This window comes from Oenanthe melanoleuca, chromosome 10, assembly GCF_029582105.1.
Source record: "Oenanthe melanoleuca isolate GR-GAL-2019-014 chromosome 10, OMel1.0, whole genome shotgun sequence".
Taxonomy (NCBI): Eukaryota; Metazoa; Chordata; class Aves; order Passeriformes; family Muscicapidae; genus Oenanthe; species Oenanthe melanoleuca.
Genome location: NC_079344.1, coordinates 11,467,675 through 11,493,299, shown reverse-complemented (window position 1 = coordinate 11,493,299; position 25,625 = coordinate 11,467,675). Strand labels below are relative to the sequence as shown.

At 47.8% G+C, this 25,625-nt stretch overlaps 1 protein-coding gene across 1 annotated transcript in view; it reads right to left on the bottom strand.

Annotated features, from left to right (window-relative positions):
- Positions 1–15,146, bottom strand: part of SV2B (synaptic vesicle glycoprotein 2B) — a 58,478-nt gene extending 43,332 nt beyond the window's left edge. The window contains exon 1 of the mRNA XM_056500231.1: positions 14,941–15,146. The gene's annotated coding sequence lies outside the window, so the exon portion shown is untranslated. The remainder of the gene's footprint in view (positions 1–14,940) is intronic.
- Positions 15,147–25,625: the final 10,479 nt, after the last annotated feature.

The window sequence follows — 25,625 nt, the reverse complement described above, 5'->3', positions numbered from 1 at the left end:
CCTGCCCCATGTACATATTGGCTGGTCTCCACTTGGCCTGAGCCTGCTTGCAAAATCTTGTTTGGTGTCCAGGCAGCCTCAGCCCTCTCCACACCTCAGCTGGAGCTCAGCTCTTCATGTCAGCATGAGAGGGACTGAGGTGGACAGCTGCAATTGGCCCCATCTCAGGATTTCATCTGTCACTGTGTTATCACCCAGTCCACATCCTGACACTCTGAGCTCAAACCTCACCAGGCTCCTCAGAGATGTTTTGGCTGCCTGTCCTTTTGATAGTCCAGAGCTCCAGGAGAGCCACACTTGAAAAGCAAATCAGGGACAGGCTGCCAGGATTTGGGCTTCAAGTGCCCCCCTAGTGCCAGCTCTCCCCACAGCAGTGTTCCCCAGCTGGGCTCTGATGATCCATGCATGGGATCAGGGATCAGGGCTTTCCTCTAGCCCTGCTTCCCAGAAGAGCTCCTGGATTTGGCAGCACCTGCAGCCTGAAATGTGTTGTCACACCTTCTCCCACTGCTGCTGCTGCTCCTCCCCAGCAGGATCGTGTCTTGTGCCCCAGCACTGAGCTCTGTTTTCACTCCTCCCTGCAGCCCCAGGTCAGCTGGCAGTGCCCCTGCAAGGCTCCTTGTCAGGACTGACTGAAGTCACTCTGCCAGATGGGTCTGGTGGCCAAGGGCTGCCAGATTAGCACACAGCCAAGACCTGTGCTGGGGGAAGGGAAGGCACAACAAGGCAGCAGCTTCTGAAGGGCATCCCTGCAGTATTTGCATTCCTTACCCTCTGTGTGGGCACTGCTCCCAAGCATTTTTTGGGACAGGGAAAATATCTCTTGCAACAGGGAAGAAAAAAAAAAAAAAATCAGCCTCTTTGTCCTCAAAATGTAAATGAGATGGACTTGCAGTTTCATAATTGGAGACAAAGGGACATTAAAGAAATTTGAAAGGCAAGAGATTAAAATCTTGCCTATTTTCACACTAACCTGTGGGGCTCTTGGGAATAAAAGACAAGGTCTTGGCAGCACTAAAAACCAGGGATTGGATGTATTTGAGGGAAAGAAGGTCAGTTTCATCAGAGTTTCTTTTTCTACAATATTCTTTTTCTACTGGGAGAAATAAGTTCTTCAAGACAGGAGGCAAATATCAAGAAAACTTCACTCTGGTGTAGGCTGATCTGTAAGTATCCACCAAGTTTTCTTGGACATATTTGCTGGTGCCAACTGTCAGAGAGGGCATCCCAAGGCAGATATTTCCCTGGGCTGTCAGTCCTGGGCAGCAGCAGCAGGAAAGCTGTGGAATGTTTTTCCCTTCACCTGCTACCCTGGAACTATTGACACAGAAAAGACACCAGAAGATAAAGTGATATCTCAGTAAATGGCTTCTGCTCCCCACAGGGAAGAGAGAATTACAGTCTATCACACCTGGAGTAAAGACAAAATAAATGCAAGACTTTTGCTAGAAGCAGGAATCCTGGATGATATATGGGAGAAGGCAGGAAGAAGTGGAGTGTGAGAGCAGGTGTCCTCCAGATGACAAGCCTGGGGGGATTAGTTGGCAAATTTCAAGGGGATAACAAATACTTCAAGGCAGATCATGTTAGTGCCTCTTCAGGGGAAAAAGGATAGAATATCCCAGGTGAAGAAAGTGGCAAGGAGGTGATGATCAGAAGTTATTTATCGAAGTGTAACCTCACACTTCCTTGTCAGGGAGCCAGGGAATGGCTGACAGAAGGCAGGGGGATATCAAGCCTTTCAGCTATCCCAGACTGGATAGGCAAAAAGCTGCTTTCTGATAGCACTTTAATGATGAATGTAAAGTCTGGTAGCTGCAAAATTTTTCTGGTTGCACAGGAATAAGCACCCAGAGGACAGAAACCCACAGTACCAAGCCAGGCAGGAGGGGCAAGAGATGACCAGTCCCCCGCTTGCTTGCATGAGATCCCTGCAGGGAAGTGATGGTTGGAAACCATCATGAACCCATGATTAACATATCAATTTTGGACATTTTATATAGAAAGTTTTTTCTTTGAAACAGAATTTTTTTTAGGGCTCTGCATGACTGTCATCTCTATTTCCAATTTTGGGAATGGGATTGAGTGCTTTCTACCTTCCAAGTATGCCATGAGATACTTGGGAACAGAGGCAGATAATGTTGCATCTCTGCTGGACAGGGACATCCAAAATGCTGTTGCTTGGTAAAACTGGGGTGTTTGTGCTGCAGACAAGGCTGGTTTCCAGGCCTGTGGAGCTGCTGCTTTGCCTGAGCACTGAATTCCCTTGTCAGCTTTTCCAGCGAGGTGCAGATAAAGGAATCCAGGTAATGAATATGGAATGAGGGCAGTTCTGAGTCTCTACAGCCCCTGCACACATGAAAACCTCAAACAGGTCTAGAGATGGGCACAGAGCTGAGAGCTGAAGGTAAAAGGCCACATGCCACAGCTACCTGCATGTGACACATGGATATTCCCTGCTCATGCTTCCCATGGCCATATGCTGCTGTTCAGGGCTGCCCACACCTGTAGGATCCAGGTAAAGCCTTTTTTTCACACAATTAGAGAGCAATAAAAAGCCACACTATACCTCCAAATTATTCTGAGCCAGGTACAACACCCTCCAGGCAGAGCATTCGGTCCCTCCTGATTTTTTAAAAATTTTTAATAAGTAAAATTTGGTGTCTAAAAGGTCTGTCTGTCCTCTACAGAGGTGACAGCTTTACCTGCTTCCTAAGTGTCCCCTGTCCAGCTGTCTCCATCTGGGCTCTCCTTCCAAGGTTCTGCAGGAGGTCTGTGTTCAACACCAGCTGCACAGGACCCGATTTTAGGGTACCAGATTTGATGCAGAGTTGAGGAGATTGCAGAGGTTTGCTGTCTGCAAGCAGTGTACCTTGGGAATTTGCTGTGGGATGAGCAGGATTTTCTCTGGGAAATAACTCCCCCTAATTGTTTTGAAATCACTCTCCTCCCTTGCTGAAAACAAAGCAAATGTCTCTCCCTGAGGGCTCCCAGTCTCTGAATGTGGCAAACTGTGGGGGAGCACCCCTGGGTGACAGCACAGTGGTGCCACTCACTGCAGTGGGCTGCAAACAAGGCAGGGTTTGTGACCCCAGATTCATCCCTGGAATCTGCCCATGTAACCCCAAGGCTGCCCCAGTGCTGCTCCTACAAGCCAGCAGCCACTCCTGCTCTGCTCCTGTGGGGCATCCATCCCCCCCAGCCAGACCACAAGCCAGTCTGAGCTTGCAGAGCCCCTGGTGCAGGCAGGGAAGTTTTGCCTGACTTTTCTTTCTGCTTTCTCCCATCTCTGGCACTGTGCAGGAGGGAAGCACTGCCTGTGGTCCCTGCAGCAAGGGTTCCCCTGCAGCCTGACACCATGCAGAGAGCTCCCTTGGCTCATGGACAGGCTGATCTCTGTAGAGTAACCCTGGCTGCCACTGCACAGCACCCTCAGCACTGCCCCAGCACAGCCCAGCTCCTTCTCAGGCTCCTTTCCTCCCTCACCTGACAAATCCCCTGCTGTGCTGCCACAGGTGGCTGAGGCTCTGCTGACCTTCCCTGCTCAAACCTGGCCAAGTTCTCCAGCTTTCCTGCCCTCCCTGGCTCCTTTCTAGCTCAGTCATCCTGTGAGGTTTATTTTTTAACACATTCCATATACTTTTTAGGACCTTACCAGAGACACTGGCTCATCCCCTGGTCCATTCACCCCTGAGCTCTGGGATGCTGATGAGTAGTGTTTATATTCAAAGGGTGCTAAAAACCACCCATGCTTTGGTGTAGGAGACCATGTGAAGGGAAAATTGGAGGATCTGAATCAGCCCCCTGAGCTGTTTGACTCTGAGGATATTTAATTAGGTTCCTAATTCAGCAGGTATTAACTCTCATAAAATCACCTGTGTTGGATCCTAGAGCAATGTGAGCTGGAGATTTCAGAGATATGCATTGCATAGATACACATGATTATTCCTTTTGGCTTGATCCCAACTGCAAGAAAAGTGAGCTGCACTATCAGTAACTGAATATTTAACTCTAATGTGTCATTTATTCTTTCCATGATAAAAGCAATGTAAAGAAATAGCACGTGGGCACAGATGGGTTCAAATACTATCAAGACCCACTGTATTTCAACCCTAAAATAAAATCAAAATAATCTTAAAATGGGATCACTCTTGGAAAACCCACATGTTACCTGAAGATAAACCACCTTACCTCTCTTTTCTGCATCCCTTCTGAAAATATAGCCCTGCTGAGAGGAGCAAATATTGTTTCTTCCAAATGATTCTAAGAGCCCAGAAAATGGGGAATCTACTGGAAATGTGGGGAATAATTTTGAAGGTTAAAAAAATTAATCTGCTTTCTACTCCTTGCTTGTTTGTTTCATCAGTCTATTATAGCAGGCAAAAGAATAAAAAATATGTTTTCTATTAAAAAAGAAGTGCTAATAATGCTTTTTCAATGCTTTTTCTTTACATAAGTAGTATTCCTCTTGAAAATTTGGCTGGTTTTCCCTGATTCAAAGTTCTGCAGTGGGTTCAGTAATTTTCAGTGTAAATGGAGAAAGGGAAGCATTTGCTTCTCAAATATTTCTAACTTGTCCAGAACAGATTCCTTTTATTTTGGGAAAAAAATTTTTTGGATGAACATTCTTTGACCAGATAGAATGTTCTTCAAAGAGAGATGGGGAGTTTCTCTTTTCCATGAACCCATTGGCTTCACTGGGCAGCATGAAGGGACTCTCCAGCTGGACCCAGCCCTGTTGGGACATTTGCTGCAGATGCAAAAGCCTGAAACTCAAACTGATGCTGAAGTTTAGGCAAAGTTTCCTGACAGCAACATTTCTGGGGCTGAAGGACAGCACATTGAGAGGATAGACAGAAACTTCACAGCAGGGCTGCTGAAAATCAAACTGCTGGCAGTAACCTGTAAGTGTGAACCTGCACTGACTGTGCTGCTGACACAGAAATTTTAAGAGACCTTGCTTTTACTCTTCTGTGAATTAAAGATGGAAAAGACACCATGGGGTGGCAGGAGAGGGTCAGTGCTGCTGTTGGCTTCCAGCTTGCACAGGGTGTGAGGAGCAGCTTGTTCTCTACATCTGCAGTGGCAGGTAGATCAAACATCAGATGGTACCTGCCTGCTGAAAAGAGCATCCAAATGCCACACAGCATTAAGGGGATAAGGCCAAGGCTGCCAGGAGATGTTAAGTCCAGGGAACTTCATCTGTCTGTGTGTTTCTCTTGAGTCATTGCTGCTTTTGCAGTGGAGGAGCCCTTCACTGCAGGCAGAGCAAAGTGCTGCAAGCCTCAGGGAGGGCTGAGGTTGATGAAATATAGATGGGAGCCTGGCAGGCTCCTCGGGCTGGGTAAATACATGCACAGTAATTGACTCCATCTTCAAGCAAGAAATGCTCTGCATAAGGATGCAGAGCAGGCTGGTTTGGTAAAGTGTGATATGCACACATTGATTTGACTCAGCAACCACTGAGGAAAAAAGAAAGAAAACCCCTCCTCTGTGATGAGTAACTGAGTAGTAACTAAAAGGTAACTCCATTTTCAAACTTTCTCCCCTTTTGCTCCACCTGTTTTCCATCACCCACTCAGAAGATGCTATCTCTGATGTCTGATGCAGCATGGGGACAATACCCCAATCCAAACACTGACAGCCTCCATAACACTCCCAAAGAAAACATCTGCCCACCTGGACCTGGCAGGAAATGGAGCTGCTGATGCACAGATCATGCCATGGCCACAAGCCAAGGGCAGTGCTTACTGTCATAATGAACATTTGGTAACAGCTCTTCTCCAGCTGCAAGGGCAGGAATTCTCACTGGGATGCCCTGAGTTCTCTGCTCCCTGTGAAATCACTCAAGGCTTTGATTGAGGCTCCTGCCTGTCCTTTCCATGTCAGCTGGATCCTGGGAGATCTCTGCCCTTATGTGTTTTAAGCACACATGACTGCTCAGAACAAGCCATTGCTTCTGCAACCACAATAAATGAATTATTCCTAGGCACTTCTCAGGAGCCTCTCGTGCTTAACTGGATCTCCCTCACTTGGAGCAAGCAAGATTCCCCTTCCTAGTGAGAAGATGAAACCTGAATGACCATGCCTGTCAAGGGCAAGGCAGAAGTCCAGACATGAGCAAGCAGGGACAGATGCATGTGACATGAAGCCATGTAGTAAGATTCTAAACTGAAATCTCACGTAGATTGATCCTCATGATGGGATCTGGAAACAGCAGAAGCATCTCCTGCTCAAACATTTCAAAAAAGATAGTGAAAATTATTTTTCCTAACAGCAGGGATGAAATTCACCCCAAACCCACTCAGCTCCAAGCTGCATCTGTGGACAAATTAGTAATGCCTAGTATCCTATATCTGCCCACTAATTAGCTCAGCAGCTGCTGCCAGAGTTAATCAGGGAAGCATCTCCATTATCCCCAGTACCCCACAGGGCAGGGATGCACCAGCTGCCACCTCCCACCTGCTGCAAAGGCAGGGCAGGGAGCTGCTGCTCCTGCTGCTGTGGAAAGGCCACTGGAGCCCCTGCCAGCTCCCTGGGGGACAGTGGGTGTTTGTGGGTGTCCACGGGTGTTTGTGGATATCTGTGGGTGTTTGTGGGTGTCCATGGTGGTTTGTGGGTATCTGTGGGTATCTGTGGGTGTCTGTGGATGGATCTCCCCAAGCCCTGCACCACACTCCTGCAGCCAAAGAGCTTTTCCCATCCAGGGGAGATCCCTGCACAGAGAGCTCCTCCCACACACTTTACACTGATAGAAAAGAGGGATTAAAGGAAAAAATTGGTCAAGAGCTACTCTTATTAATTGGAGAAAGACAGAAGTTGTTGTTTCCTATAATTCAGGTGCCACAGACTCTGATGGAGCCCTGAGCCCCCATCCCACAGCCCTGGGGCTGCTGCCTCTCCAAAGCATCTCAGGGGAACATCCTCTCATTCAGGAGGATGTACAGGAGATCAGGACCCTGGGCAGGGTCTGTTCTGAGCTGACCTGTTTACCTGGGGGATCTAATTCCAGTTTGTTTCCCCTTTGAGGGAAAAGCTGTGTAGCACAGATGTAACAAACTTGATTTGCTTCCTTACTTGTGTGCATTTCTGCTGAGCCACGTGGGCTCAGATGCTGTAAGCCTGCCAAAATCATGGTATTATTTCAGAGCACACATGAGGGAAAAAACCCTCAACAACAGTTAATTAAATAATTACAATGAGGTCCTGCATTTTTCAGTACACTGTTGGGAGATGGAAATTCTGGATGTTTTTTTAATCAAACGGCTTATCTAAATCTAGTAGGAATTAAAAACCGTTTCAGCATTTGATTTTTAAATGTCAAAAGAAATATTTTCTTTTGGAAATCTTCCAGATGGAATAGTTCACAGTGCAAAAAGTTTTCTTATAATTATGAAGAAATAATTGAAATTGAAGAGCTACACTAGATGCTCTGAAAGAATGAAAAAGATGCCAAAATGATAGCAAATGATTTTCACCATGAACACACATCCCATTTTAACAGCAGTCTTGATTTTAAATTTGATTTCAATTATGTTATGGACCACAACCTTAGGGCTATAGATTAATCCAGATTTGCTCAGATGACAATCCATCCATCAGCCCTGCTGTGAATATGTTCTTCTAATCAAATGCAATTAACAACTGTCATGCAACACTAAAAAACCACTATGAACTGCTTAATGACTCCCATAAACTGAACAGACTCATGTAATTTTTGAAATCAAGTTTCAATTAGGTCCAAAGAATAATGAAAACGCAGATTCTGCTGTGGACATATCACCTCAGTCTGAGCAAGGAAGATAAATATGATCTCTTTTTTCCTTACCATTGGAGAAAAAAAAAAATAGCTGCTAAATGCCTTTTTTTGTGTAGCAAATGTTGGCCAGTTCACTCAGGCTGTGAGTAAGCAAAGCTTTGCTTTCATCTTTGCTCACAGGCATTTCTACAGACTTTTCTCCCATAGGATGCAACCATCAAACTCTAGAAATACTTCATAAAATTATGATAAAATTTTGCTTAATTTATAGATAAAACAACCAGACACCAATATTCAGTGATGATGATGTATTAATATAAATGCAGTCCAATGCAAGGACTAGATTCCCCTTGCAGGAAGGATGGAAATCCTGTCTCTCCTTCCTGCTGACCAGAGGGACCAGCAGCTCTTTACCCATCCTGTCCTGCTCCTCCAGGCTGGATGGCCTCCCTGCCTGCTGGGTGGCCTGCTGCTTTCAGGACAGATTATCCTGCATCTCTGCAGATTACAGCAGCATTTTAATCAAGTTGATATCTTTTCTCTGTTTATGCTTACACTAATGAGATCAGAGACATTTTTCCAAAGTTTTCCTCTGATCACAGGGCAGATTTGCATGCTTGTTTTGGACACTCAGACAATCAAGGATCTTTCTTTTCCTGCTCAAACGTGTCTTTTCTGACAGCATGAAGTGACTAAATGTCTCAGGCCAAGCTGTGCTGCTGTGACAGTCACAGCCCACAGATCAACCCTCTCAATCTCTCACATTTTGGCCCCTACCTCTAATCCCAGCTCTCCTCCTGCTTCTGTCTTTATCCTAAACTCATCACAAATCCTTTCCCCCTCCCCTCTCTCTGCCTGCACCTCCATCCATCACTGTCTCTCCCGGGGTTTGGGGTGTGTGGGAGCTGAGCCTGTGAACACACAGACCACAGGTGTTGGCTCCCATCACAACCAGCCTGTGAGCACCTGCTACAGCCTCTGAATGCCACAAGGTCCCTGACAACTCAGCCTGACCCCATGTGCAATCCCCATCTCCCTGAGCACTCCCACACCTTGCCTCTGAAAATGAGGAGCCCAAACCCACGTCCTGATGGCTCCTTTTCTTTGAAACCCAAAAAGCTGTTTTGGGTCTCTTTGTGTGATATGGCCAGATGTGTTCAAACAGAGACTAATTTCACCAGCACAAACTTGTCCTCACATAACTTCATTTTCCTCCAGACAGAAGCTTTTCAAGCAACAGCAACAAAACCCTTTCAATATTTAATCAGCTGCGTGGCCTGGAACAGCAGGGACCAGCAGCAGCTGCCTGGCACAGAGCAGGAGAGGGGGGCTGAGGGCTCTCATCCTCACCAAGCCTCTCTCCATCCTCAGAACTTGCCTCCTCCACAAATTTGCTCTGGAGAAAGCCAAATGGGAGCCCTGTTTCAACCTTCTGCTTTAGCTGTGACAGCTTTCAAACAGCATGGCTTTGAAGCACCCTATTTTTCATTCCTCCCTTCCCAATTCCCTGACACTTCCCAGGTGTAAATCTTACTTCCTTTCCTACTGATGGCTGGGAAATTGCTGTGCTCAGAGCCCTGTATTGTGAGTCAGCAGGACTTGAGCTCTCTCCCATTTCTTTCTGGTTTTAAAGCAGGCAGGGTGTAAGCTTTGGCTACAGACAAGGCTTTGCAGAATTTACAGGGTGGGGGCAAAATTAGGCTATTCCTAATCTTTCCTCATTCCCTTAGTGCCTGTCCTGCGTGTGTCAGGGGGATTACAGGAGTTGTAAGGACATCATCTGTCATGGCTTGGCTCTGCAGCATCCAGCACAGACACTTTTGGGAGCTACTGTGCTTAAGGAGGGCAGCTTGGAAATAAAGCCTTAAGGAAAGACCCCAAAGTGACCCACTTCAGTCACGCCTGACTTTCCAAAATCGTGTCAAAACACCAAATGCTTTCTGGTCAGAAATGGTCTATGAATGTTCCCTATGAGAGCCCCTGATTCCTGCAACATCCCCAGAACCCAGCAAAGCTCTGGTTTGTCCCTCCCCTGCTGCTGGGCAGCCTGGGCTGGAGGTGTCTGTGCTGCCCAGCACCCCCAGGCACTAATCCAGGCACATCCAAGCACAGGCAGCATCTCTGATGCTTTCAGTGTCTTAGCTCCTAACAACAAAGGATGCTCTGTCACTAGAACTATAAAATAGATACAAATAACCAACCCTAAACATCCTTACCTAAAAGAGGAAGAAAAAAAAACACCAAGAGTATGTCCAATTAGTGAAAAATAATAAGTACAAGATTAATTAAAATTACTCTGTTCCTAATTCCCATCCTCTGGCTCTGAGAATGCACAAGGCATTCCCCATCTTCCCAAGGGTGTCCCAACGTCAGAGCATCACCAGAGCCCCCCGAGGGCAGTGCCTGGCAGTGGTGACAGCAGGATTTGTCATGCATGGGCTGGCCCCACTGGAGATGGGCTCCCTGCTCCTTTCATGCTGGTCACAGCCTGCCTTGGCTCACCAGGGAGGCTCAGCCTGCACCAAATCCAGCAATTTTGGGTCTGAATTGCAAGTGAACACTCCTCATCTTGTCCTCAGTGCCAGGAAGTCTGACTTTTTCAGCAGCAGCTACACATCAGGAGGAGAAACCACTGGGATTTCTCAATCTGGGTCTGTATATAAATCATTTAACACCTCATTTACACATGCTTATAATTAATGCACACTAGATTGCTGCAATGAAACAGTCCTGATAAAACATCTGAGATGCACTGGGCTGCAAGTGCATTGGTTTAGGGATAGAGAAGGACGAAATAACCCCCCCAAGAAATGGCTGATCCCACTGGCTCCCACTCTCACTTTCAGTGGAAGCAGATGAGAGGAATTTGGGTCAGATTTCCTCCTTTGTAGTGCACTGGAAGCATTTGAGAACCAGTTGCCATTTTGTAAAAAGCCCATATCCCCTGTGGCCCCAAGCCACAAATCACCTTCTCTTCTACTTCCCATCTATCAGGACTTTGTGTACAGAGCAGAACTATCACTTTTTGTTTCATTGCATTATGAGGTGCCATATCTCTCACACTGGCCCATCTATCTCTTATTCTGGTCCAGAAAAAATTTTACTTATTTTACTGGATTTACAGCCCTGAGAAGAACATCAGGATCCACCCACCCAAGATAGTTTGCAAATGTAAAAGAACTTTCATCCATCAGTAGGAGTGTCCAGTGCAACACATCATCTGTGCCAAGTACAGCTGGAGAAGAATTTTTATACTTCCATTCTTGTCCTTCAAACCCTCAATCATCCCCTTGGAGGCATCAAATCTAATCTGCCTCTAACCTGATTCCCCAGATGTGCTACTCCCCCAGGGAGTGTGACTCAGGAGCTGCAGAACAAGGAGTAGCTGGCCTTGATGGAGGAGCATCACTGCTTGAAGGACTGCAGCATAAATGAAAGGACTCAAAGAAGTCACCTCCACCTCCTCTGCTGGGGTCTCCTCTGAGTGTCAAGGCACAGAGGAGACACCAGGAGAGTCCTGCCTGCCTGAGAAGGGCTGGGATACAAGTTCAGGAGGTCAGTTACCTGTAAGCTGCAATAATTACAGCAGTTAATCTGCAGCAGCCTGGCTACTTGCCACAAAGGGCAAGAGAAGTGTCCCTCTGAGGAGGCAGGAGGAATGTGGTGGGAGCAATCCCCAAGACACCACTTGTGTCCTGGCAGAGGAGCTGTCTTCAGCTCACCACTGCAGAGCAGGAGGGGTGGGAAGCATAGCATGTGCACGAGCAGATTGGCTCCCAGAGCACTTTCCCCAGGGTCAAAAATATCCTGCAGGGATGTATTCACCCTCTCACATTTTACAGAGCACCCCACAGGGATTATCTCCAGGCCAGGAGTGGGAAAGTCTCTGCAGTGCTGCTCACAGTACACCATGCCTCTTACTCCCAGCCTGGAGGGTGGGAGGCCAAGGAGGCAGCTGCTGTGCTGGGAGCCAGGGCTTGAACAAATCCATCCATCACCCAGTCAGGAGCTGCTGAATTCCAGCTTCCTGCAAGCTCATTTTCTGCAAGAGCTGCTGTGAGGCACAGCAAAACTCTGAGTTTGGCTGGAAACACTGAATCAGTGAGAACTGAGCCCTCACAGTCCTGAAGCATCTCCTGGAGGAGCCTGCCCAGCATCAGAGCTGACAGTCCTCATGCCAAGAGGCATCTTGGAGCTGTACCTGTCAATTTAATGTTGCCTGGCTCTTGGATTTGAGAAGGGAAGTCAGCAGCCCTATTGTCTGTCTCCTCCACACCACAACTATAGATCTCAGCCACATCCCTCTCTATCCATAGATATCTCCAGGTTTGACACATGAAGGTGAGCAGAAAACATCTCTGAAAACCTGTAGCCCCTCCAGCTTTAATGAAGGAGATTAGAATACTTACAGTGCTCTCACATTTCAACCACCTCCAAGCAAGAAAAGTAATTTCTTCCTCTCACTGGCATTAGGGCAGTCAAGAACATGCCCAGGTGAGCTATGTCACCTTAGATACTGGAGACTCTCTGACATCTATTTGTAAAGATTTCCTGGGACAGTACTAGAAAAAGACAAGAATTGTCCTCAAAGTGGCCTGAGCTTCCCAGCTCCCTTTCTCTGACTAAAGTCTCATTCATAAGAGGTTCTTCCCTCAGTTTTAACCCAGCTCCTCTTTCAGATTCAGTACAGCCAAGGGAATCTGGCAGGCCACCTCAGTCAATCCCACCTTCCTTCCTCCCCACAGCAGCCAATTCCCTCTGCCATAACCCTGACCACCAAGTCATGACTGCAAGGGAAGAGCAAACAGCCTGAGCAGATGGGGTGTGCAGGAGGAAACCTCCATTTGAAACTCAAATAGCTGGTGGTAATTCAGCAGATGTGGTAAGAAAAATCTGGAGAGACAAGCATGAGGTGACAGGATTCCAATTTCAATCAAATAATGTGGAAGCTTCTCTGGCAAGGAAAGGTTTCATCTTCCATCTTCTTGATTGCCTTGTCTTGAAGAGATGATGACTGATGCCAAGTGCCCTCACAGGAATGATCTGGAGTATTCTTCATTTAGGATCCCATATGACTCCCTGCCCTCAACAAATGGATTTTTTTTCACAAGGGAAATCTATCCTTTGTAACCCAAATGTCCATAGGAAAAGACTAAAATTCAATTAAAGTCATAACATTCATTAATTCTGTAGCACATTCAATTCTGCTTCTATCCAGAGACAAAGGTTTTAAGATCAGCCTTTCACTTCCCCATTATCAAATTGGGATGGCTCAGGAAATTTGTGACATTATAAACATCTCTATATCCAGCATATTGTAATATTCATTTGGCCCTAGAATTTCATCTTGGCAGAAGCACCAAAGTTATCACAGATGGGTATGAGGTTTTTCTCTTTATAAATATTACAGAGCCATTAATTAAACAGGGGAAATTAACTGTGCCAGGCAGCACTGCAGAGGGACAGGAAAGCACAGGCACCATTGGCCAGCATCTCAGACTGGATGTGGGACAGTGCACACAACATCAAACTGACAGCAGAGATACTCTGGCATCAACATTACTGCAGGTTTTAGAAGATAATTCAGCAAGAAAAATAATTTATAGACATAAAAGCAATTTTTGATTTTTGGTGCCCAAAAGCAATATCCCAGGAAAGGTAGGATGAAGGATTTTCAACCTTTTGAAACAAACCATGGCGTTTTGGTGAAAGGACACAAAAGCTGTCCTCTCTAAGATGATTTCCTCACATTACCAACCACCCAAAGACAAGAAATTGGACAATTCCTGCACTTGCACTCTCTCCCTCTTGCCCTGTGCTGGGATTTAGTCACTCAAAGTCCCTTCAAATTCCCTGTGTTCTCTTCACCCCATTTACCACACAGATTTTGCCAAAAGATTTTCCCCCTGAAACACGCTTTAAACAAAATTCCAAGTCAAAACCTGCTGCTGAAGAGAGGAGGATATTTTTCTTTAGATTTAATATAACTGGTGTTTGAATCGTCTAGGTTTCTCTAAAATAATCACAAACCCCAAAGTGCCCTTCTCTGTGTCACAGTATCTAACATCAAAGAGTGGGAAATGTGTGAGTTTTTAGCAAGTGGAGGTTTCTGCATGAATACGTCATGAGAGGAGTATTTTTATAAACAAGTCATTTCTGAAATGTTCTCCAGAACTAGTTTTGATTCTGCTTGTCATAAATAAATCTAGAAAAAAAAATTATTTTATATCCCCAAACCAAATTCTGTACCAATTTTTGGATGAAACACAGGTCTGTCAAGAAGGTAATATATTTGAACCTGTTAGAAAAATTGCCAAAGCTCCCCTACCACATTTCTCTCTTGTTTTTTTTGTTATGTACAGACCTTTGCAGATTCAATACAGCCAGATTGCAAAGGCTGCTCTTAGGTTTATTATTCCCTGATCCTCTTTAAACAAGAGCCCTAAATTCACCCCTGGTATAAGAGCTCTGCTGTCACTCGACTGAGATGCAGGACACCTATTTTGAGAATCCTGTGAGACACTGACTTGCAAACCTCTCATTTGGAGTAATCCCATGTCCAGGACATCAGACAGCTCATGGTCCCAACACTGTCTGGGGAGACCCTCTTCCTTCCAAACATCTTTATCTGCACCTCTTTTTACAACAGCTACTGGCAGAACCTAGGGGATTGGTTTCAGTGAAACATGCAGTTAGACTTCAGGAAGGAGATGGTTTATCAGCTAGGAAAGTTGGGAGGCTTCATGCATCAACTCAGGGGCAGGAATTTATCAATGACTTCCCACAACTCCTGCAGTAACAAGCACAGGGCAGAAAAAGCAGCATTCAGGTAGGAGCTCACATAGGACTACATGGAAAATATCAAACCAAGATGGAAATCACAAAGGAAAAAAGATAAAGGGCGATTGATCTGCCTGTGAGCGAGAGCTGGTCCGACTGCCCAGGCACACACGTTGATCTGCTCGATTCCCAGCCTCTCACTTAACAGTAATTAAATTGCTTTGATGAGCACTGACCGCCAGAAAAGCTTCACTACAAACCAAATGAGCTTCACTGTCTTTTTTTTCCCTGTCTCTTTTTCAGCTCCCTCCTTTTGCTTTTCTACCCCGTTAAGCCCCATTACTCTTGCATCTGGACTGATTGCCCAGAAAGGGACCAAAGAGAAAAGCATCATTGCTTACCAGAACTAGGAAATCTCTCATCACAGCCGCTCACCAGCCATTTCCCCTCTTCCTAGCCCGTGGAGCTGCTCCTGAGAGGGCTGCCCCTTTCTGCTAGGATGTCACAAGGCGGAGATTAGAAGTAAATGCTCTGCGAGCCAAGCCGATCATCCCGCAGCGAGCACAGCCAGGTACTGAAGCAGAGCTATGGAAAAGTCCATCAGGCAGCAGAAAACACCCTCACACGCACACACCCCCAGGCACGGAGCAATGGCAGTGCAGGGAGGCTGGAGGCAGGAGGGAGAGCAGATGGGAGGGGGTGGCTTGGGGAAACCAGGCAGCGGGAGATGCTAGCATGACAGATGTGTTGACTATAAGTTAAACAGGAAATTGAGGATGTTCAACGCAGGGAGGAAAGGCATTAGCTCACATTAAAGGCAAAGACTTTCCATGCTCTTTCCCTTCTTTGCTTTCTCTCTTCCACCCAGGCTTTAGTGATTTCTTGCTCTGCCTTCGCAGGCAGAATCAAGCCACGGTTGATACGGACTCTGCCTGTGTGTCTGGGCAAGGCAGGAGCTGCAGGGCCAGCCACAGAATTCCCCAACCTAGCAGTGAGTTGAGAGACTGTTATTTTATTCCCTCTTCAACTCAGACTCCCCTGACATCATTTAAACAGCATCCTCTAGATGATATGAGTAAAAGCAGGAGTGTTGAACAGCAAAACAAGGCTTTCAATTTGTCCCAGTTCTGGGCAGGGGAAAACACAGGGTGAAAATCCTGATTTAGCTTATGTAGGATAAGCAGCAGAGAGTAGAATAAATTGATTTAAATGCAAGGGAAATAAAGTGTCTTGGTGCACTCAACTCCCCCATGAATAAACCTGATTTTTCCACAGTCCAGACAAGGGTGGCCAGGCTTAGTTTGGGGGATAAGAGCTGTGCTGTGAGGGTCCACAGGTCTAGGGGGATGTAACTCCAGGGCAAGGTGGCTACAGGTCTAGGCAGCAGTAAAATGTGAATAGAATTGGGGAAATCAAAGGCCTGCATTGATTTCTTAGTTACAGCCTGGAAAACTGAGTGAAGGTAAACCATACTGGCTTAGAGCTAGACCCCATCTTCTAGAGATTAGGGGAAGAAGAGAGTGGCCCCACCACAAACCCATGGACAGAAGGTCAGCTAGGATACAAGGACTCTGTTCCTGTTTCATGAGCTGGTCCTCCCTGCTGGCTTTTTCCACTGCCTTGGCACAAGGAGGAAGAGCCCCCTTGTCATCCTTGCAGAGCTGGGTGTCAGTCACAGCCCAGCGTGCCCAGCTGAGCCTTTCTCAATCATCTCCCCACCAAAGCTCTGTCCCAGGACCCACATGTAGAAGGTCAAGAATATCTCTTCTGTGGCATGAATGGTGAGAACAATGACAGGACTCCTTTCTTTCCAGCAGCTGTGCATTAAGTAAAGAACAGAAATCTGCTATGTGCACTTGCTCCATAATGGAGTGAAATACTCAGGTTTTGGTGCAATCTAGCCTGCCTCCCTGCTTGCATCCCATTCTTCCCCACCCCCTCACAGTCCCTGAGCTGTGCTGTTGGCCTCCCTTCAACATTTTAATGGAGTACTGACAGTGATCCTTCCGCACTGCAAACAGATGAACCTGACTCGCATCCCCAGAATCGCATTTGCAGAGCCAGCCCAAGCAGGTGGGTTTGGAGCATCTCCTCACATGGATCAGCTGCAGTTCCAAAAGCATCCCTGTTTCTGGTTAGAGAAACAGCTTGGAAAAGTCTAGCAAGGATATTACACTTTGGAAAACGGCTGCCTCAGGTCTCTTGTCCCTCCTCCTACCTGCTGCCACCCTCCTCGTCTCTGCAATTATTTATAAAGCTCCGTGTTCTTTCCTAATTGGGATGTTCCCTTGCACGTCACTCCTGTGTCACTCTGCGTCTGGGCCCCTGGTGACCTCTTGGATTGCTTGGCAAGGCTGGCAGCAGCCAAATGAATCATCAGCAACCTGCTGGCTTCTCCCTCCCTCCAACCATTGCCCCCCTGGCTCCCAACCTGCCTGGCTGCAGCCAGGGAGGCCTGGGGGGATTTAAAGCTGTCTAATCCCCTGGATAATTCATGAAAAGAGGATTACCCATTCTGTGCAGAGCCCTTAACCTAAATATAATGCAGCCTTCCCCTTGCATTGCAGCTCCTGTGGCATGGAGGCGTTTTCTCAGCACTGCTTCCCCATCCCATCTCAGGGGTTAACCCTGCTCTTGCTCAGATCTGGGGCAAGCTGGTTCTAACCCATGGAGCTACAGCACAATAAAAACCAGGGTTTGAAAAGCAGAGGTGAGACTGTGTTCTGTGAACACCAGCAGGATCACTGCAGACTCATCCCCAGAAGCACATTCTCTCCCCAATAAATGGCAAACTCCTTGTTGGGGAGTGTCAGGGAATATACTTTCTTACTGTATATTTGGAAACCAGTGTCGTGGTGCCATCAGAACCTGACAGCAATGCATCAGGAGGGCAGAGGGAAATGCTACACTTGGATAATCCCATGGGAATTACAGCAGCCTGCCCCAGGACCCGGGCTGTGCTGCCCACCCTGGGCCAGCAGGAGCTGGGTTATCCCTGTACCTGAGGGTACAGCCAGAGATGGTGGAAAGGGAATAGTTAATGTGCTACCCTTCCTGCTTGCATTCAGAGATGGAGGGATAAACTGGGGAGCTGCAGGAGGATTCCTGATGGATTCAGCAGCTTCCTGGGAGACCACAGCGAGCTTCACCTCTCTCATTTTCTCTCTCCCTATTTTCCTGAGCATGTCTCCTCACCCTCACTCCTCACTCTCATTTTCTTCCTCTCCTCTTCCCCAGATAGTGAAATGAGGTCTGACACAGTCACCACAGGCTCCCCTTTCCTACAATGCCTTTTTTTTTTTTTTGGCAGTTAAGGTCCTTATGGGACTTTAGTCACCATAACATTAAAGTATTCATTAGCACAGGAGTAATTCCATAATCTCTTCAGAAGAGAACAATTTCAGAGGTTCAGCTCATGATCTGGAAAATCAATTTGCCAGCTTGACAATGCAGGAAGAGGATTTTCAAGGCTTGGCTTCCCCAGCAGGACTGTTATCAGCCCTGGGTCTTGGTGGCCAGGAAGAGGCACCCACAACAGCTCTGAGGGGAGGTGGCAGGAGCCAGGGGCTGTCATTTGGCTCAGACAAGGAAGGGAGTTGCAGGATGAGCCTCAAAACCAGACCTGTCTCACCAGGTTTTGCCCAACAGTGTGCTGTACAGGTGGGACAGCACCACCATGGATCATGGGAAATTTTCCTGCCTTTTTCATCTCTCATACTTCATTTCACCAAAGCAGTGCTTGCAGAGCATGAAAGGGATGCATCTTAAGCATCCTGCCTTTTCCCTCAGTTACAGGCTACACTAAACTCTTGCACCTCCTGTACCAAGTACCAGCCCATGTGCTCTTCCTCTCCTCATGGAATTTTTCACACTTTGACCATGCTGTCAGGAACTGGGGCCCACACCCTGCCTGCAAGCACACAGCCAGACTGGCAGAAACCATCTGCAGGTGCAAGGCTGACTTTAGGGAGGCATCCAGCTCTGTACTTGCAGGTTGGGAGCTGCCTCAGAACCTGAGTGGGCTTCCACCTCCAGCTCAGCTCCTTCAGCCAGAAGTTGTCAGGTACCAGAGACTTCCATTTAAAGATGTTCCAGAACATAAATAGGTGCAAAAAGCTGTTTCATGGGACAGACCTCTCAGAATCTGGCATGCTGAAGTAGAGGCTGTCTCCTGTCAGCTGCTTTCTGGGTCTGGCTTTGATGCTCCCAAAGGGTTCCCCAGCACCCACATTAAACAACTGCAAAGTTGTGCTAGGAAAGCCTAAGGTGTCCTTGCAGATCTCATCTCCAGCTGAGTTCATCTAACTGGTGGATGTGTTTATCACAGCAGGGCCATAAGGAGAAGAAGCAGCAGGAGTTAATTAGGACCTCTTGGTACTCTTGAGACCCAGGGCCCCAGTGTAGCTGCCTGTGGTAGCTCTCTTACAGTGAAGGGAGATGTTCCCCTCCTCTCTGATGAGAGGGGGCTTTTCTATTGTGATGAAGAATCAGAAGAAGCCATGGATGCTGCCTCTGCTCCCACTCCTTCCTCCAGGTGGTCCTGTAGAGTCTGACCCTAGACATCCCACTGCATGAAGTGTTAGAGCCCCATGTCATTTAGGGCAGAGGCACTAAGGTGTATTCCCAAATGAGCAGCAGATGCTGGGCTCAGTGCCTGGGATGAGCAGTGCAGCACTGTTGTATATTCAGTATTTGGCTAAGTAGACCAGAGAATTAACCCTTTTCCTCTCCCTTCCCCCAAGTGATAACACCAGGGACACAGAGGAGACATGAAACAGCAATTTTCATGCCATGTCAGACACACTACTTTCTCTCAGCCTACCAGAAGCTTCTACTCTGACTCCTCATAGCAGGAGTCCCCCATAAGCTCTAGTGGGTGCTTGCAAGTGTCCAACCTGAACACAGTTAGGGATCCCCCTTGGCACACATGGAGCACTGCATGCTCCTCCCCTGAACATTATCACCGTCAGGCTGTTACTCTTTTCCTTTTTTTCTCAACATTAGGTCATCCCTGACAAGTAATATCCTTGCAGGGCCACTTTTTACCCATTATTTTTAATGGGATCTTGGTGTCATGGATCATATTGCTGCAGTTTGACACGTAATAAAATTTTCCCTTGAACAACACTTGTCCTCCCAAAGAAAAACAATCCCTGCAGAGATGTGTTACAGGATGTGCTGAGGGCATGCACACATGCACGGGAACTTACACAGCCCTGCACCCTGCCACAGCCACCGTCCAGAGAGCCAGCCCTGCCAGGTCATTGCTTACTCTCTGTGGCTTCACTTAACCCTTCCTAAGAAGGGAGACGAACTGCAGCTTTTATCTGTGGCTGCAGCTGAGCTCCCGGGAGAGGATGGAGAGGGGAGGAGCGGCAGCGGGTGCCGGACAGCTCGGGCTGGTGCGCACAGACACCGCACAGCAGCACAGCCCCGGGCTGCCCCCGCCGCCGCCCCAGCCCCGCGCAGCTCCTGCATCCCCACAGCCCTGACCCCAGCAAACACCTGCTCCTTCTGCCTGCCGCCCTCCCGGACGGAGCGCACTCCAGGAGCACTCTGGACCAAACTGCTCCAGCCCAAGTTACAACTCCACAGCGCAGCAGCTGCCGGCTCCGAGCAGAGGGAGCGAAGGCAGCACACCGGGGCTGGTTCCGATGGCTCACAATGCCCTGACCCTCCGATCCCACTGCCCTGACCCTCCGATCCCACTGCCCTGACCCATCCCCTACAGCTCCCACCGACCCACCCAACTCGCCGCCCACTCCGCGCCCTTGCGCATCTTCTGTTTCAGCCGCATCTCTTGTTTTAGTTTCTCTTCCCCGCCCCGCCCCGAGTCCCCCCGGGCTGCCAGCTGCCCCCCGCGTTCCGTGGGGAGCGGGGAGCGCTGGCAGCGCTGGCTCTTACCTGGGTGGCCCCGGGGAGGCTGGGGCGGTGCGGGCGGTGCGGCGCAGCGCGGCTCTGCGCTCGCATCTCCTCTAGCGCTGATGCAGTCCTGCCAGCAGCCGCATGCCAATGATGCAGCCCCGGGGATCCCAGCCCAGGAAGCCCAGCGCTGGGAGGGAGCCCAGCGTGTCCTACCTGCTTCCCTGCCGGCCCCAGCCCGGCTGCGGAGCGAGAGGAGAGAGCCCAGGAGCAGCGCAGAGAGCGAGAAGCTGCACAGCAGGCAGGGAGAGAGAGGCAATGCTTGTGTAATTTCATCACGGTAATAAAATCCAACCCAGAGTCTAAGTGTTGCAGCTCTCTAGCAGAGTTCTTCATTACATGAGGGGTTTTTATTTTTTTTTTTTCTTTCTTTTTTTTTTTTTTTTTTTTTTTTTTTTTTTTTTTTTTTTGTAATTGCTGACATACAGGAATGTTTCTAGCTGGAAGCAGAGGGGAATCCCAGCATGACTGGGCATCCTTCATCTCTCCACTTCATATATTAGACCATTGCTACATCTGACACCCCTCTCCCCAGGATAGCTAGGGAAGGGGCAGGTTTCAGACAAAATCCTGGGGAAAGCCTGTTCTGTTTAAAATTCCCTTGTGTTTACAATTTACGAGTGCAGTGCCAGAAGAGTAGCAGGAAATATCCTACTGTCCATGCAATTTGGTGCTGGAAAGAGACCATGTGGACACAGCAGCATGGAACACAGTCTGCCCTGGACATCCATCCCCATCATTCTGTGTTATTAAAAGAGATAAGCAGTAACATGAGGAGGTGTCTTACTGAGGAATAAAGCATGCAGCTCCTAAGAAAGCCTTCCCAGTGCACATGGGGGCCATGTCCACACCTGGCAACATCTCTCCATGCAGAGGTGCCCAAATTAGTCTAGATAATGAGAGCAATATTTTCACTGACAGATTTTCATTGCTGCTTCTGCTAAGCTAAAACTAAAGAGCAGCATGGATCCACAGGCTTTTCAGGAACTAAACAGGGGCAGATTTACAGGGCAGCATGAATTCCTTGTACTTGAGCAAAGAAGTGGAAGTGAAACCCCAGCCACCCTCCCTGCCTCTGTCAGCAGGAAAGCCACTTTCCCACTCTGTGCCTCAGTTTCCCCACCTGTGAGCCAGCAGTGCCACTACTGGCCCCTCCAGGCTGTATAAGCACTAGAGATTGTCACTCCTTTGACTGTTCCCAGTGTTCTTCCAGCCACATACTGCACCTTTTGTCCCTGGCCTGTTTATTGCTGCACACCCCCAGCTCACCTGACCTGGTGTGCTTGTTCTAACTGACAGCATTCCAAATTGGGTCTGTAAATTCTCTGTTTATCCAATGGCTTGCTGATACAGTTCCTGTGACTGCACTGGTGGCATCACTGCCATACGGAAAACACAGTAGGTGATTAATTCAGATCTTTTTTTTTTTTTAACACCCACTCATAAAAATTGGAACTCGAATCTGAGGTTGAGCTTTATTCTCTCTTGCACAATACATTAGCTTAATTGCATTTTGTGTTTGGTACAGTGCACTGATCACTTTGATGTGGGAGCACTTTAGAAGTCAAATTATTACCAGAACTCCTGTACATTACAGGCCAAGTCTCAAGGCCTTGGCAAAACTAAAAAGAGCCAGTCTATCACCATGCCACTGAGCACTGCTTGCTTGCCTGTCACTGCTTCTCTCAGTCCTCCAGCTCATTAATAGTTCAAATTTCTCTAATCACAGGAGCTCTGTTTGCAGGTGCCAGATCCATGTGTGGGTCATGCTCAGGAAGCACAGCACCCTCATGCTGTGTTCTGGAAAGGGCTTGGGGCAGTCCCAGCTCCATCCCAGTGGCTGTTGGAAGGAGGCTGCTCTGCCTCCTGTCACCTTCCACCTGCAGGAGGTTTGAAAGAGAGGAGACACATGGCAGGCTGGCCAAATGAGCACCCCAGTGTCCCTCCCTGCTGGGCTTGTCTCCATTCCCAAAAAAGTCCCTGCATCTTATTATTATTTCCCATGCAGCAGAGATCTAATGTGGGTAACTTGCATTAAACCTCACTGCAGAATGAACAGAGAGGGAGGCAATAAATCTGGGAGGTGTTCTTTGCCAATGCACTGTGATTATCAGAGTTTCTAATTACCTCTGCACCCTCCTGTGCTCTCTCTGTTAATCACTGCTGCCTGTATCCAGGTACCTCAGCCAGACAGAGCCATTTTCCATGGTGCCATATGGTGCCAGCAGGGAACCTCATGGGCTGCCTGACATCCAAGGCAGCAGGATGGGGATGCCTAACATCTTTCAGTTCAAAAAGGATATTAATGAAATCTGCAGCAATCCGACTGTCTCAGAGCTGCAAGGAGCAAATGGAAAACAGAGCAGAGCTGCAATGAATAAATACCTGGCATGAAGATAAAATTATATAAGCTCTTATGTCCCAGGGAAATAGGAGACTGTAAAGGCTGATCATGAAAGTGTACTTACCAACACAGCTACACAGGCAAAGAGAGCTTGATCTAACCCCATGGGCTTGACCTAACCCTATGAACTCACTGAGCACAGTGGAAAGCTCACAGGTCTGCTGTGAAGCAGAGTGGGATAGGAGATCTGGCCAATCCATGTGAATGGAGCAGAGCCCCACAGTCAAAATCAAGCCATTATCTTTTATCCCACCACAGTTTCTCTTTTGCCTCCCTGCATGATCCAGGGACCCCTCCAGTGAGGTGCAGAGCTGGGCAAAGCAGGGTACCCTCCTTCAGCAGTGCTCAGATGCTGTGGGGAAGGTGCACAAAGCAAAACAAGAAATCAGGTGGTGAAGGAGCAGCCTCTGGGATGGCTCACAGGCACTGGAGTGAAAGGAAGGTAATTAGAGGGAAAGATGACTCTAAAAATACACAAACAATGCATATTTCATGGCTCTGCCAGAGCCACAGCTTACACGTCTGGGCACTTGCTGTGAGAGGCACTCGGTACCACAGGCTGCTGTGTGAGCAGGGGAGGGTCAGCTCAGGCCTTCCAGGGTGGTTTTCAGGGCTCTCTCCACACACAGACACCCACACATATCACTCACACAGAGTGTCCCTCTGTCCTGCCTGAGCTCTCCTGCACAGTCTGCATGAGGCGCTCCAGCTGAGCTGTCCTTGGAGGTGTCCCTGTCCTAACAGGAGGCAGGAGAAACCAGCTTTAAGGTTTCTGTCAGGGGCTAAGCAAGTCTGTGGGGTCAGGGTGTGAGGCTGGGGGCTGCAGGGTGGTGGCAGCAGGAGCTGGGTGGTGCCAGCTCTCCAAGGTGTGCAGTGACAGCAGCCTGGTGGCTGCTGCTCCCCACTGGTGACAGCTGTCCAGCCAGAAACAGCCTCACCTCCCCCTCCCTCCACCACTTCTGCTAATGAAATTTGCTTACAAAAGCCAGAATCTGGCCTTAATAGAAGAGAAAGTCACAGGCAATATTTGATTGCACCTTCAATTACGCCTGATAAGCAGGATTAGTAATGCAGATAACAAATACAATGAGCTATACAGGCATTATGTCTAATTATTGGTATTGCTGCCTGATCGCTGGCAAATATAGATAAAATGCATATGGAATCAATCTGGGTATCAATAAAACAGCTGTCAGTCCTCTGTGCTGTGGGTTTGCTGTGAAGGGATTATGTTGCCAAGACCTGAAAACAAATTAGGAGGAGAGAGCAAGAGCCATGCCATGCCACATTGCCTCCTGCCAGAAAGGGACATGGCTGCTGCCTGGGCTGGGGAAAGGGCCAGCTTGAAGTGGGGAGAAAAGGGTTTTACACTGAATACCCTGCAATGTGAAATCCTGCAGAAGCCAGGGTGTGGGTCTGTGAAAGGTTTCCATGCCCACAGCTCAGATGGGGTGTGTGGATATACACACAGACACCCCTGCATGGTCCCTGCTGCCCCTTGCTGGGGGCTGTAACTCCAGCAGCACCAGCCTTGCCACCCACATCAACAATAAAAGGAGAGATGGATTACTGAATATAGGAGAAATGGGGGAAAACACCTCAGTGCATTTCGTATTTGCCTCCAAAATTCTGAGCTTTTCTGATTAAGACTCTGTTTCCACAAAGCATAATAATATTTTTTCCTTTAAATTAGCCTGTTACCTTCTGCTTGACAGGAGCTCCTAATGATCATGGCAACCAAAAGGGCTGCACAGCTCCTGGAAGAGCAGGAAATCCCAGCATCAACTGAATGCTGGCCCCATTGCCTTCTCAGAGGTGACTCCTGAGTGTACAGGCTGCAAAACACAATCTACATTTGTGCCCTCCAAGCCAAAGGGGCTCCTGAGCTATCTAAAACCCACATGACACCACTGATGCTGAGATTTCGGGGCAAAAGTGCAGTCACTGTGGTGATATCAATTTACCTGAGCTGGAAAGCTGAGCTGGAGGCTGTGCCACACTAGAAAAATAGGAAATTAACATAATGGCAAACACTTTGCTGAAAACGATTTGTGGCATAAAAGCTTCAGTTTTCCAAAGAGCCACTGCTCTTGAAAGGTGCCACTGAGGCTGTGACAGGCCAGGGGATGTGATGTCAGCTGCCATCCATCAGAAGCATGGCCTGGAAGTGGTTCAGTGTAGAGATGAGGGTGCTTCAATGTCTCTAATCCAGCAGAAACCACTCTGTAAGGCAGTCCTGAGTTAAAAAACATGGAGACTTTGGCAGGTGTTGGTGTGAGGGCCAAGCTAATGAGCACAGCAGGACCTGTGCTGAAGCACTGCACTAAATAATTACCTGAGAGCCACATCCTCCAAGTTCACCTTACACATTTTTTTTCCCCTTTTCCCTCCTCTTTCTGTAATGGTTCTGTTCTAGGTTGACAATCTCAAGTACAAGCACAGTGAACCATTAAAGAGCAGCTCACACATATCTTTTCTTCCCCTATTGTCATCTTTCAAAATGAAGGAATATATTGTCAGGTTAACTCTGACTTTGCAGAGCTCTAATGAGTTAGTCAGAGTTTATTTATGTGGAAAGGATGAATGGTTCCCTACATGTTAATAGCACAATCAGCAGCAAACCCCTCAGCATTAATATTTAATGTCCTTTGTTATGTACATGCCTGGCTGTTATTCAGAGAGGGCTGAGTCAGGAGAGCAGAAGCTGCTGGGAATTGAATAAGCATTATTTGTGGGATTTCTCTGAGTGGAAAATGGAAA